The sequence below is a fragment of the Silene latifolia genome, chromosome 3 (genome assembly GCF_048544455.1).
Source record: "Silene latifolia isolate original U9 population chromosome 3, ASM4854445v1, whole genome shotgun sequence".
NCBI classification, from domain to species: domain Eukaryota; kingdom Viridiplantae; phylum Streptophyta; class Magnoliopsida; order Caryophyllales; family Caryophyllaceae; genus Silene; species Silene latifolia.
The window spans coordinates 81570678-81581312 of NC_133528.1; the positions used below are offsets into that span (position 1 = coordinate 81570678).

General features: G+C 38.3%; 1 long non-coding RNA gene across 1 annotated transcript; it reads left to right on the plus strand.

Moving 5' to 3' along the window:
• Positions 1 to 7056: 7056 nt before the first annotated feature.
• Positions 7057 to 9468, plus strand: LOC141647745 (uncharacterized). The gene is made up of 3 exons (XR_012545816.1): positions 7057 to 7195; positions 7349 to 7482; positions 8632 to 9468. It is a non-coding gene; the product is annotated as an uncharacterized LOC141647745 (long non-coding RNA).
• The last annotated feature ends 1167 nt before the right edge of the window (positions 9469 to 10635 follow it).

Here is a 10635-nt window from a genome sequence, read left to right on the forward strand (position 1 = left end):
TTACATAGGCAGAATGTGTGATACTTTGCCGGACAGTGACCATTTACAGAGTCCCAGAGTTCTATTATAGACGCCTGGTCGTGGCGGGGATCTCTAAAATGTTCTAATGAGTCGATTCTTTTGACTGGAGACTATTATCTGAGCAAGTGCTGTTTTCGAGTGACTTTGGTTTTTGTCCTAGGTCGTGCCGTGAAAGGAGGCCAAAAAGGCATTTACTAGGTCATGGTGATCTGTATTGTGCAATAGGATAGATAGGGCATAGAAGAATTGTCCACCCACGTTGGGTAAACTATATTTTTCAAGGCCACTCGAGGAGTTAATGACTACAAATGCGTGGCTACGCTCGGAAGTAATCTGTGAGAGATTTTTCCGGTCAGGTAGTCACACTCCCGATCGAGAAAACCACTCGCGATATGTTCATGTGAAAGTGCGACCTGAAAGACACCTTGCATTGAGTGGGAGATTAAAACGGACAAGAGAATTGGTAGCGCACACCTTGTGTCAGACAAGTGGGAGATTGTTGGAGTTAGTGTCCTCCACAATAGTGCGTTTACATAATAAATCTCATTAAAGGAATATCATCAGATATTTTATTATTTGATCCTAGTCAGCTGATCAACGTATATCGGTAAAGGTTGGCCAACTAGGGTTTGACGTTACTGTCGTGAGACGGCGGTGTTCAGCTGATCTCTTTCGGTCACACCTAAAGGAACGAACCCCAACATGAAAGCTAATTAATTATATGAGATATAGTTTAAATTAGTCCCTTGATTAAATTGACTAAGAGTTAGTCAATTAAATTGATTTAGAGAGATTTCGAGTTGCGAACTCGAGGCACGACAGTTATTATTTAATTATGCGATAATTGAATAATAAATTATGAAGACGGGTTTTAGTTAATTAATTGTTAATTCACTAAAATTGTACTAATTAATTAATGTGATTAATATTAGTACGTAAAATAATATGTGTAGTAGTACACGTATGTTTACGGAGAGATTTGGACGAAATTGATTGGAAGCATTTATACATGAAGCGATGTTTAAATAAAATTTACACGTATTTGTGCGACAAATATAAGAACCAAAATGGACCCGTAAATGGGACATTGGACCGTGTAAATGGAGTATAGTGGATGATTATAAACACAATCATTTCACTTTGCTTGTGATACTTCCACAAGTTATCTTATAATTATGTTTTACATGTGGATGTAAGATTGATAAAAATAAGACAATTTCCACACTCCACTACTCCCTTACTCCACCCGCCACTTCCTCCTACTACTCCGTCTTTTGTTCATTTTTCTACACTTCAATTACTTCATTTTGCATGTGAACAAAAAGTTGGTACTTCTCTCTAAAATAATAAAAGCTTTTACTAAGATTAGTTAGTAAACAAAATAAAATAACTAAGATTGTTAGTATTATTTACATATTATCAAGGGTTAATTTTACAAGTATCTAGTTAATACTTGTAAGATAATTTTGGGTATAGTTCTTGGGTGCAACTTGAAGGAGACTTTCTTGTTGAAGGTTTTTCTAGGAGGATCAGCCATCTTCATTTAGCTCAAGAACAAACTAAAAAGGTGATCTAGTTTGTGCCCATATTACCATAAAAATCTATGTAAGGAAATTGTTTTTCCTTAACTTTCATTTTTATGCTTTTATATTTGCATGCATGTTACATAGATCACCAAAATGATAAATTATGAGATAATTTATTTTTTATTAGAGAGTCTAATTTGGATCTATGATCTTTCAGTATGAACCTTTCGTTTACTTCATTTTGACTTTTGTAATTTTCTTGCATTTGAAATGATTGAAATGAGGCATTTCTTTGTCATTTGTAGAGGGAGCGCGACCTGGAGTGTGAGCTAGCTCAGTCCCAGGAGGAGACGGCTCGCCTGCTGAGGGAGTTGGAGGTTCGAGACGCCGAGATTGCCGATCTCGAGGCCAGGGTCACCGAGCGAGGTGGCGACCAGGAGTAGTTGTCTTTGTTTTTCTTGCTTCTGTTGTTGTCGTCGGTTGTACTGTACACATTTTGTACATTTAGGACTTCATTTTGGACTTGTTTTGGGCAAGAGCCCCCAGTTTTGTGTACTTATAACATTTTGGTTGTATATATGACGGCCTGAGTGCCTTTGCTGCGGGGTTGTATGTTCGTTCCTGCAGGTTAGCTTTGAACAAGTTTGCTAGATGACGGTTTACGCCGTCATGCTGCCGAAATTTACATAGAAACTGCACATAGAACACATATTGTACATATGGCTTAAACTGGCGCAAAACAAAGAAAATACCTAAAAATGCAAAAAGTTGCCTAGAAATGAGCGAAAAATCAAATTTGAAAAATGACCGGACGGTAAGGAGGGCTACCCCCTAAAAAAAACGAAAAAAGAAATGTATAAGTTTGAAATGAAATGTGAAACGGGAGTGAAATGATTCCCCCAAAAAAAGAAAATAAATGAAATGGGTAAGTGTGCTTATTTGACGAAAATGTCGATTTCGTCTCGAAAGGCGTGTCCGGAAAAATAGGGAACATAAAATATGTAATTTGACGGAATTACCAAAATAATAGCCTATTAGGAATAGGAAATTATATCAATAGGAATTAGGAAAGATCCAACGCGGAAAAATCACAGAAACCCTCTGAGGAGGAGGCGCGGCACGAGCTACGACCCTTCGAAGAGGCGCAGCACCCAGTTCGCCAGTTCTGATAGATTTTAGGAAATGGCTTTTAGTATAACTATAGACATCGAGGGAGCTTTTATTCACATAATTCTTCCGTCCGTCTTCCGTCTATTATATAAAACTCTCCCATTACATAGAAAAATTTACAAATCATGGATGCCTTGGAAAATCGTCTCAAGGAATGGACAAACGAATTTACAAACGTCGAGAAGCATGATATTGGTTCTTTCAATTTGGGGTCAATCTTGAGTTTGAAACTGGTGAAGGTTGTAAAACCATTCTTGGATGCTTGTCTCGAATATTGGGATCCTAATTTCCACGTGTTTGCCTTCCCTAGAGGTGACATATGTCCTTTTCCTGAGGAAATTGCTGCAATTGGAGGATGGGACCCAGACAATATGCCTGATATACCCTCTAGCTCTCAAGGGTATTATTTATTATTATTATTATTATTTGTAATAAGTGGTGGGTTTTTAGAATCCTAACCTTTTTATTGTTAACATTTTTATTTATGTGGTGTACTATTATTTAATGAATAAAAGATTAATTAGTTATGAAACTATTGTAATTTCCCTTTTATTATTCTTGTCGAATTTCAAATGCAAATGCAAATTTCCTTCTATTTACATTTAAAATAATGGGTTGTATCATGTGAAGGATTGCCTACTCATTCATTTTAAAAATGAAATCAAACCCTTGCGCATAGTTCGAGTAAATGTAAAAGAATAATTGTTCTAAGCAAGAGCTTGTAGCGAACTAGAAATTGAGCATGAGCCTTACTTACTCCTAAAACACAATTCCATTAATTTGATGATATAAGGATGACGAATTGTCAAAATGAAAGATCAAGGTGACATAAGCTTTATTTCAGCGGGCCAGGGGCCGTTTTTATTTCGTGTCGCATGAGCGACACGTGGGTGTTAGGCGTGGCGCGTTTTTGTCCTATTCTAGGCAAATATCGTTTTAGTTGGTCGAGGTTAGTTGGGTTAGCAAATTCATTCCCATCTAGGTCTGTGATTCTAACTGCACCCCCCGGAAGTATGGACTTGACCAAGAACGGTCCGGCCCAGTTGGGTTTCAACTTTCCTCGTGGATCGACAGGTAGAAGAGCTCTAACTGATTTGAGGGCTAAATATCCTTCTTTGATGTTTCTAGGCTTAACCCTTTTGTTGAAGGCTCATTTGATACGTGCCTGATATGTTTGCACGTTATGTAATGCGCACAATCTTCGTTCATCCAAGAGGATGAGTTCTTCATATCTATATTTCTTCCAATCGGCTTCTGGAATTTGACTTTCGAGTAGGATGTGCAAGGATGGGATTTCTAGTTCAACTGGTTGCACAGCCTCCATGCCGTAAGTTAAATAGAAAGGAGTAGCCCGAGTGGGCGTCCTAACGGATGTGCGATATCCCCATAGGGCGAATGGTATCTTACTTGGCCAATCTCGATAATTATCGATCATTTTCTTGAGGATTGTGACAACATTCTTGTTGGCTGCCTCCACTGCGCCATTAGTCTGTGGTCTGTATGGCGATGAATGGTGGTGTTTGATTTTGTACTTGGCTAGCAATTATTCAGTCTCAGCCTGGAAATGTGACCCATTGTCACTGATGATCTCATGTGGGCAACCATATCGATAGATGATATTGGTTTGTATGAACTTTTCCACGTTCTTGGCTGTGAGGCTGGTGTAAGATATTGCTTCTATCCATTTGGTGAAATAGTCGATAGCCACCAGAATGAAACAGTGACCTCCTGTTCCGGCTGGGGTGATCTTTCCGATGATGTCGATTCCCCAAGCAAAAAATGGCCAAGGAGATGTCATGGTGTAGAGTAGTGAAGGAGGGACATGTTGCACATTCCCGAAGATTTGGCAGTTGTGACAATGTCTGACATATTTGATGCAATCGGATTCCATTGTGGTCCAGTAATATCCCAGGCGCGTGATTGTCTTTGTCATCATTGGTCCACTCATGTGAGGGCCACATTCTCCATCATGGACTTCTTCCATCACTTTCTGTGCCTGTGAATGATCAAGGCAATGCAAGACTACATCAAGAGGTGTTCTTTTATACAATTCTCCTTGCATAAGGACGTATTGAGAGGCGAGTAGGCGTATAGCACGTTGTCCTCTCTTATCCATATCCGGCGGATAGGAGCCATTGAGCTTGAAGTTTAGAATGGCTTGAAACCAATGTTCCCCTGGGTTTTCTTCTTCATTTGTGATTTGGTGCACATAGGCTGGTTCTGACCGTCGTTCGATGCATAAAGGCATTTCTACCATATTGTCTGGCATGTTAATAAGAGATGCAAGTTTTACAAGAGCGTCTGCAAACTGATTCTCTTCTCGAGGTAGGTGTAGATAAGTCACTTGATCGAAGAATTGGGCAACTTGGTCTATCCTGGCCTGATAGGGTGCTAGACTTTCACTTCGAATTTTCCAAGATCCCGTAATTTGGTTTATGATCAAGGATGAATCTCCGTGAATTCGAAGATTCGTGATGCCTAAACCTATTGCCGCTTGTAGCCCAATGAGGCAAGCTTCGTATTCTGCTGCGTTATTTGTCACCTCGAAGTCGAGTTTGACAAAGAGTGGTGTATGCTCAGCTTCAGGAGAAATGAGCAATACTTCTATTCCAAACCCTCTTAGATTTGATGCTCCATCAAAATAAAGGTCCCAAGAGTCTACATTGGTTTGGACTTTGGAGTACATCCTCATCTGGAAATGACCGTGTGTCTATTGCTTGGGTGTCGTTGATGGGATTTTCTGCGAAGAACTTGGCGACGGCGCGCCCTTTTATAACCTTCAGAGGTACGTATTTGAGATCGAACTCTGAGAGCATTAAGGTCCATCTTGCCAAGCGTCCGTTGAGAACGGGTTTTTCGAAGAGGTATTTGACAGGATCCATTTTGGAGTACACCTTGACGGAGTAGCTAAGCATGTAATGGCGTAGCTTCTTTGTTGCCCACACAAGAGCGAGGCATGTCTTTTTGAGTGGTGTGTACTTGCATTCATACTCCAAGAATTTCTTACTAAGGTAGTAGATAGCTCTCTCTTCTTTTCCGACGGTTTGTGCAAGCATAGCCCCCATGGCTGTTTCGGTCACTGTGAGATATAAACCAAGAGGTTGATCTCGTTGAGGAGGCATCAACATTGGTGGTTTGGCTAGTATCTCCTTGATTTTGTCGAACGCTTTTTGACAGTCGTCCCTCATATGGTGTGATCTGTTTACTTTCGCTTTTTGAAGATTGGTTCACAGATCATGGTAAGTTTCGATATGAATCGACTTATATATTGCACCTTGCCTAAAAATCCTCTAACTTCCTTTTCTGTCTGAGGTTGCGGCATTTCGATTAGAGCTTTGATTTTGGAAGGGTCGATTTCTATTCATCGTTGACTGACGACATATCCTAGAAGCTTGCCTGACGTTACCCCAAATGCACATTTATGAGGATTGAGCCTCATGTTGTACTTTCGTAGTCTTACGAAGAATTTGCGAAGGTTATTAATGTGCCCTTCTCTATCCTTGGACTTGACAATCATATCGTCTACGTACACCTCTACTTTTTTATGCATCATATCATGTAGGAGCGTGGTTGCAGTGCGTTGATACGTAGCTCCAGCATTGATTAATCCGAACGGCATAACAGTATAACAATAGGTGCCCCATTGAGTAACAAAGGCGGTCTTATGCATGTCTTCTATGGCCATCTTGATCTGATTATATCCTGCGTACCCATCCATGAAGGACAACAACGCGTGATCTGCCGTATTGTCCACCAATATGTCGATATGTGGTAGAGGAAAGTCGTCCTTGGGACTTGCTTTGTTTAAGTCTCTGAAATCAACACAAACACGGATTCTCCCATCCTTTTTGGGTATGGGTACAATGTTGGCTACCCAGTCTGAATACTCGGAAAATTTGTTGAACCCAGCTTTAAATTGTTTATCGACTTCTTCTTTGATCTTAAGAGCCAATTATGTCCTCATTCGACGAAGCTTCTGTTTTACAGGTTTGAAACCTGGTTTGATTGGAATTCTGTGTTATGTAATATCCCTGTCGATCTCTGGCATGTCTTTGTAGGACCAAGCAAAAACGTATTTGAACTCGTGCAGGAGGTCTATGAAACCAGCCCTTTCGGTTGGGCTCAAGGTTGTCCCTATCCTAAATTCTTGGGGTTCTAGTTCGGTTCCTACGTTGATGGGTTCAGGGTTCTCTATAACTGGTGCCCTTTCCCCTTGTAATATTTCTTTAGCTATGTAGGGAGGTAGTTCGATAGAATCTGGGTCTGGGTCATCCTTATCTATATCTATATCTATCTATATCTATATCTATCTATCTATCTATCTATCTGTCTATATATATAAATATAATAGAACAACCACTATAGACCAAACTTGACACATGGCACTTTCTTATGCAATATTTTCCCGCCCACATATCTAACCCTAAAATGATTTACTTGGAGAATGTTTCTTAGCCGTCGACCTCTACCTTCTTCATGTATGTCAATATCTTCTTTTTATTAGAAAAAACTACTAATATATCTTTGAATCTAATACGGAGTATACTCTTATACTCTTTCGAAGAAAATCCTTACCATGCTTTTCAATTCGTTCTCCTACTTTTTACTATTTTGTTTTTGTGAATTAGCAGATGGGCATGTTGAGAATTCGATTTCGTATTTTCCAAATCTTTTTTCCACATCCTTCACCACCACTCTGGAGAAAGTTTTTCTATCAAGTTGTTCATCTTTCTGAGTATATGATTTCTATGATTGATTGAATCAGGTTAGCCCTTCGACGTTTCTCATATCAATTACTCCGTATAATATACGAGTATATTTTTTTTCATTATTACTCTGTATTTCTTATAATTGTTTCGCATTACGGAGTAGTTTTCTTTAGATTTATGATTTTGCTAAAAATTTTTGTTATGAGAACTTCTGATGGTATACCAAATCTGATTTTGATTCTTTTTTTTTGTTGCGACCCCTCTACAAAACTTTTTTTAAAGTTTTTCGTCACTACTGTATATGTTATAGCTGTTGAGTACCAATATTTTTGTGAATAGGTTAGTTATTCTCTTGCTCATGGTTTAAAGAATTCTGAAGTAGAAATTAAAGGTTAAGAATCATGGCTCACTACCTCGAAGACTAACATGTTAGAAGCACAACTTAATTGTTATTAAGCTTTCTTTGTTAATTTGACGACTAAATATTGTTAGCGTGACGAGATTATATTCAACTCCTTTTAGTCATACCTTAAGTGTTAAGTCCTTAAAAAACTCAGTAATTATTAAGTTGGTCAAGCTTATTATTGGTGCCGTAGACGGACTTAATTGATAGTTAAAGGGTAGATTATATTGTGAGATACGAGTACCGTACATTTTAATGTCTGATTTGGCTTTCCCTGTTAATTATTACCTCCGAATGTTAACACGAAATCAGAAGAAACAACGTCAGTAATCACCTCCGGATACATATCAACGCACACTCGAAATCGAGAAGCCTATGGCTGCGTAATGACCCTTAACATTTGCATCTTCATTATCACACCTTACAAAACTAAAAGACATAGAATCAAAAGCTATTACTAAGGTTAACCATTTTCGATACCACCTTACCAAGATAACTATCAAAGTACTACAGAGTATAATCGCAGAGTATGTTATATAATCGTAGAATATGTTATTATTATCTAAATGATAGTCAAATTGCATTTATTTGTAAATGGGTACAAACACTCCTTCCCTCTGAATGACGTCCCAATTTTCTGAACACAAAAGAGGAATGAAGTGAGTATTATGGAGTACTTTGTATTTTTTGGTTAAAGTATTTTTAATTAATAACTACCTTAGTTGGCAATGGCAATATTACTCAGTACAAATTACTCCTTTTCCCCTGAATAATTTCCGTTAAATTCTTCCTGTCAATGCAGGTTCAAAATCTATGCCTTCAATAGATATCACTCAATGTTAGGCTGACTCATGTTCGGATGAGAGGCATGTGATGGTTGTCTTTGATGGTACTTGGAAGTTGGAAACATGCCGAGGAAATGATGACTACAAGTGTTCTATTTATATCAGAGTTTGCAACAGCTATACATTTTAATTGCGGGAATATACGAGCCAGACCTCATTCCGAAGAAGGAACCTTTCAGACTTCAAAGGGTGCATGAGTGCCATGGAAGCCATTGCACCGGTTTTGAGAATGGGCTTTGAGAATCCTTGAGCCTGACAATGGAACTCAGATTGAAGCTACATTAATTGACGTTTTGAAGTCAATGGTTCACTTACATGCCTTCTATCTAAATAGTAGTATGAAACAATGAAACCATGCCTGAAGCCATTGAAGAAAGGGCTTGAAAAGAGTACTACTGTACAAGTAGGTAAATAGTGACGCTAAAGTAGTTCATGCACAAGAGTTATATAAGCTAATCAGTGTCACAGCTCACAAGTTAGAATAGGGAAGATATGACATTGGTATAACTTGGGGAAATAGGCTGAAGAGTTCTTGCCGATTCCTTCTAAAGAAGATTGAGCCGCGTGGTTTTCTATCATCAAATCCAAATCAATCATCATTGATTGATAAAAAAAACTGTAAAAGAGTAAAAGTCATTTCGACTTTCTTAGCTTGGTGAAATAACACGACCTCTTCCATTAAATTTGCATGTAATTAGATTGTTCATGTCTAATATTTAGACTATTTGCTTATTCTTGGTAAAACTGCATGCATTTTCTCAATTGAAAGTTTTTTTGTTGCTTTACACGACAAATACTCTGTGTCAACTAACATTTACATGGAATTTTTTCTGTGTGTATGGAATATGCTTTATAATTAAAATTTTGACCCTCCAGTTCATCTTTCATAGGTCGTGGAATATGCTTTATAATTAAAATTTTGACCCTCCAGTTCATCTCGATTTACTTACTTACTAACATCTTACTCCTTCGTTTCGGTCATTTGTTTAGCTATTTCATTTTGGGTGTCTCAGACAATTGCTTACCTTTTTACTTTGTTAATGATCCTCCATACTTAATTAGTCAATTTGATCCATTTGCCATCCAATAATTGACCCCCTCTTTCATTAGTTTTTGTGCCAAACCATAGGTAAACAACTGACCAGGAGAGGAAGTAATTACTTACCATATTTAGACTATTATGTAATTTGAGCTGATATTTTTCATGCACCTTAATAATTAATCGAAGTTGGCTTTTTATTACGTATTTTCCATGTAATTTAAATTGTTTATACAAAAATTAGACTAATATAATATAATATTGTATTATAAAAATTTAAAATTTGCCTATATATATTATCTATGCATGTCCGTGCATTTTTGCACGGGTTCTAAGCTAGTTATCATTGTAAATAGAATTGCATTCAGAATAACACAAAGAGTAAGCAGAATCTGATTTATTCATATTAAATTTTGAAAAGAGTTGAAACAAAGAAGCCATCTGTTCAGTAGTCAGTGGCGGCAAAGGGACAGCTGTTGGGACATTTCCCAAACTACTGTTACTACTCGATACTATGCTAGGAGAAACAAGGGGATTGGGAGTGACGACAGGAGGAGACTCTCTAGGGACTTCTCTAGACTCCGACTTTGATTCCGACTCCGACTCTGACTCGAATTCGTGGTCTTCTGGTTCTCCTTTGAACATCTCTCCTTCTCTAGTGGTGAGCTTGAAGAGTCTTCCTTGGTTGTTTGTCCATTTGATCGATTTTCTCCATCCTTTTTGCTAATTTGAACTGGTTTCGGTGATTAACGCAGCATGGTTGAAATGGTCGTCTTGATGTATCATGGTAATGATCTCGTCCTGTACAGCTCTAACAAATCGATCTTCTCAAAACAGAAGGCTAACGGCCTGTTCGTCTAAGCAAGGTGCTTGACGAGTCTTGACGGTAGGAACCGTTTCTGAAGGAATGAAGTAGCAATCG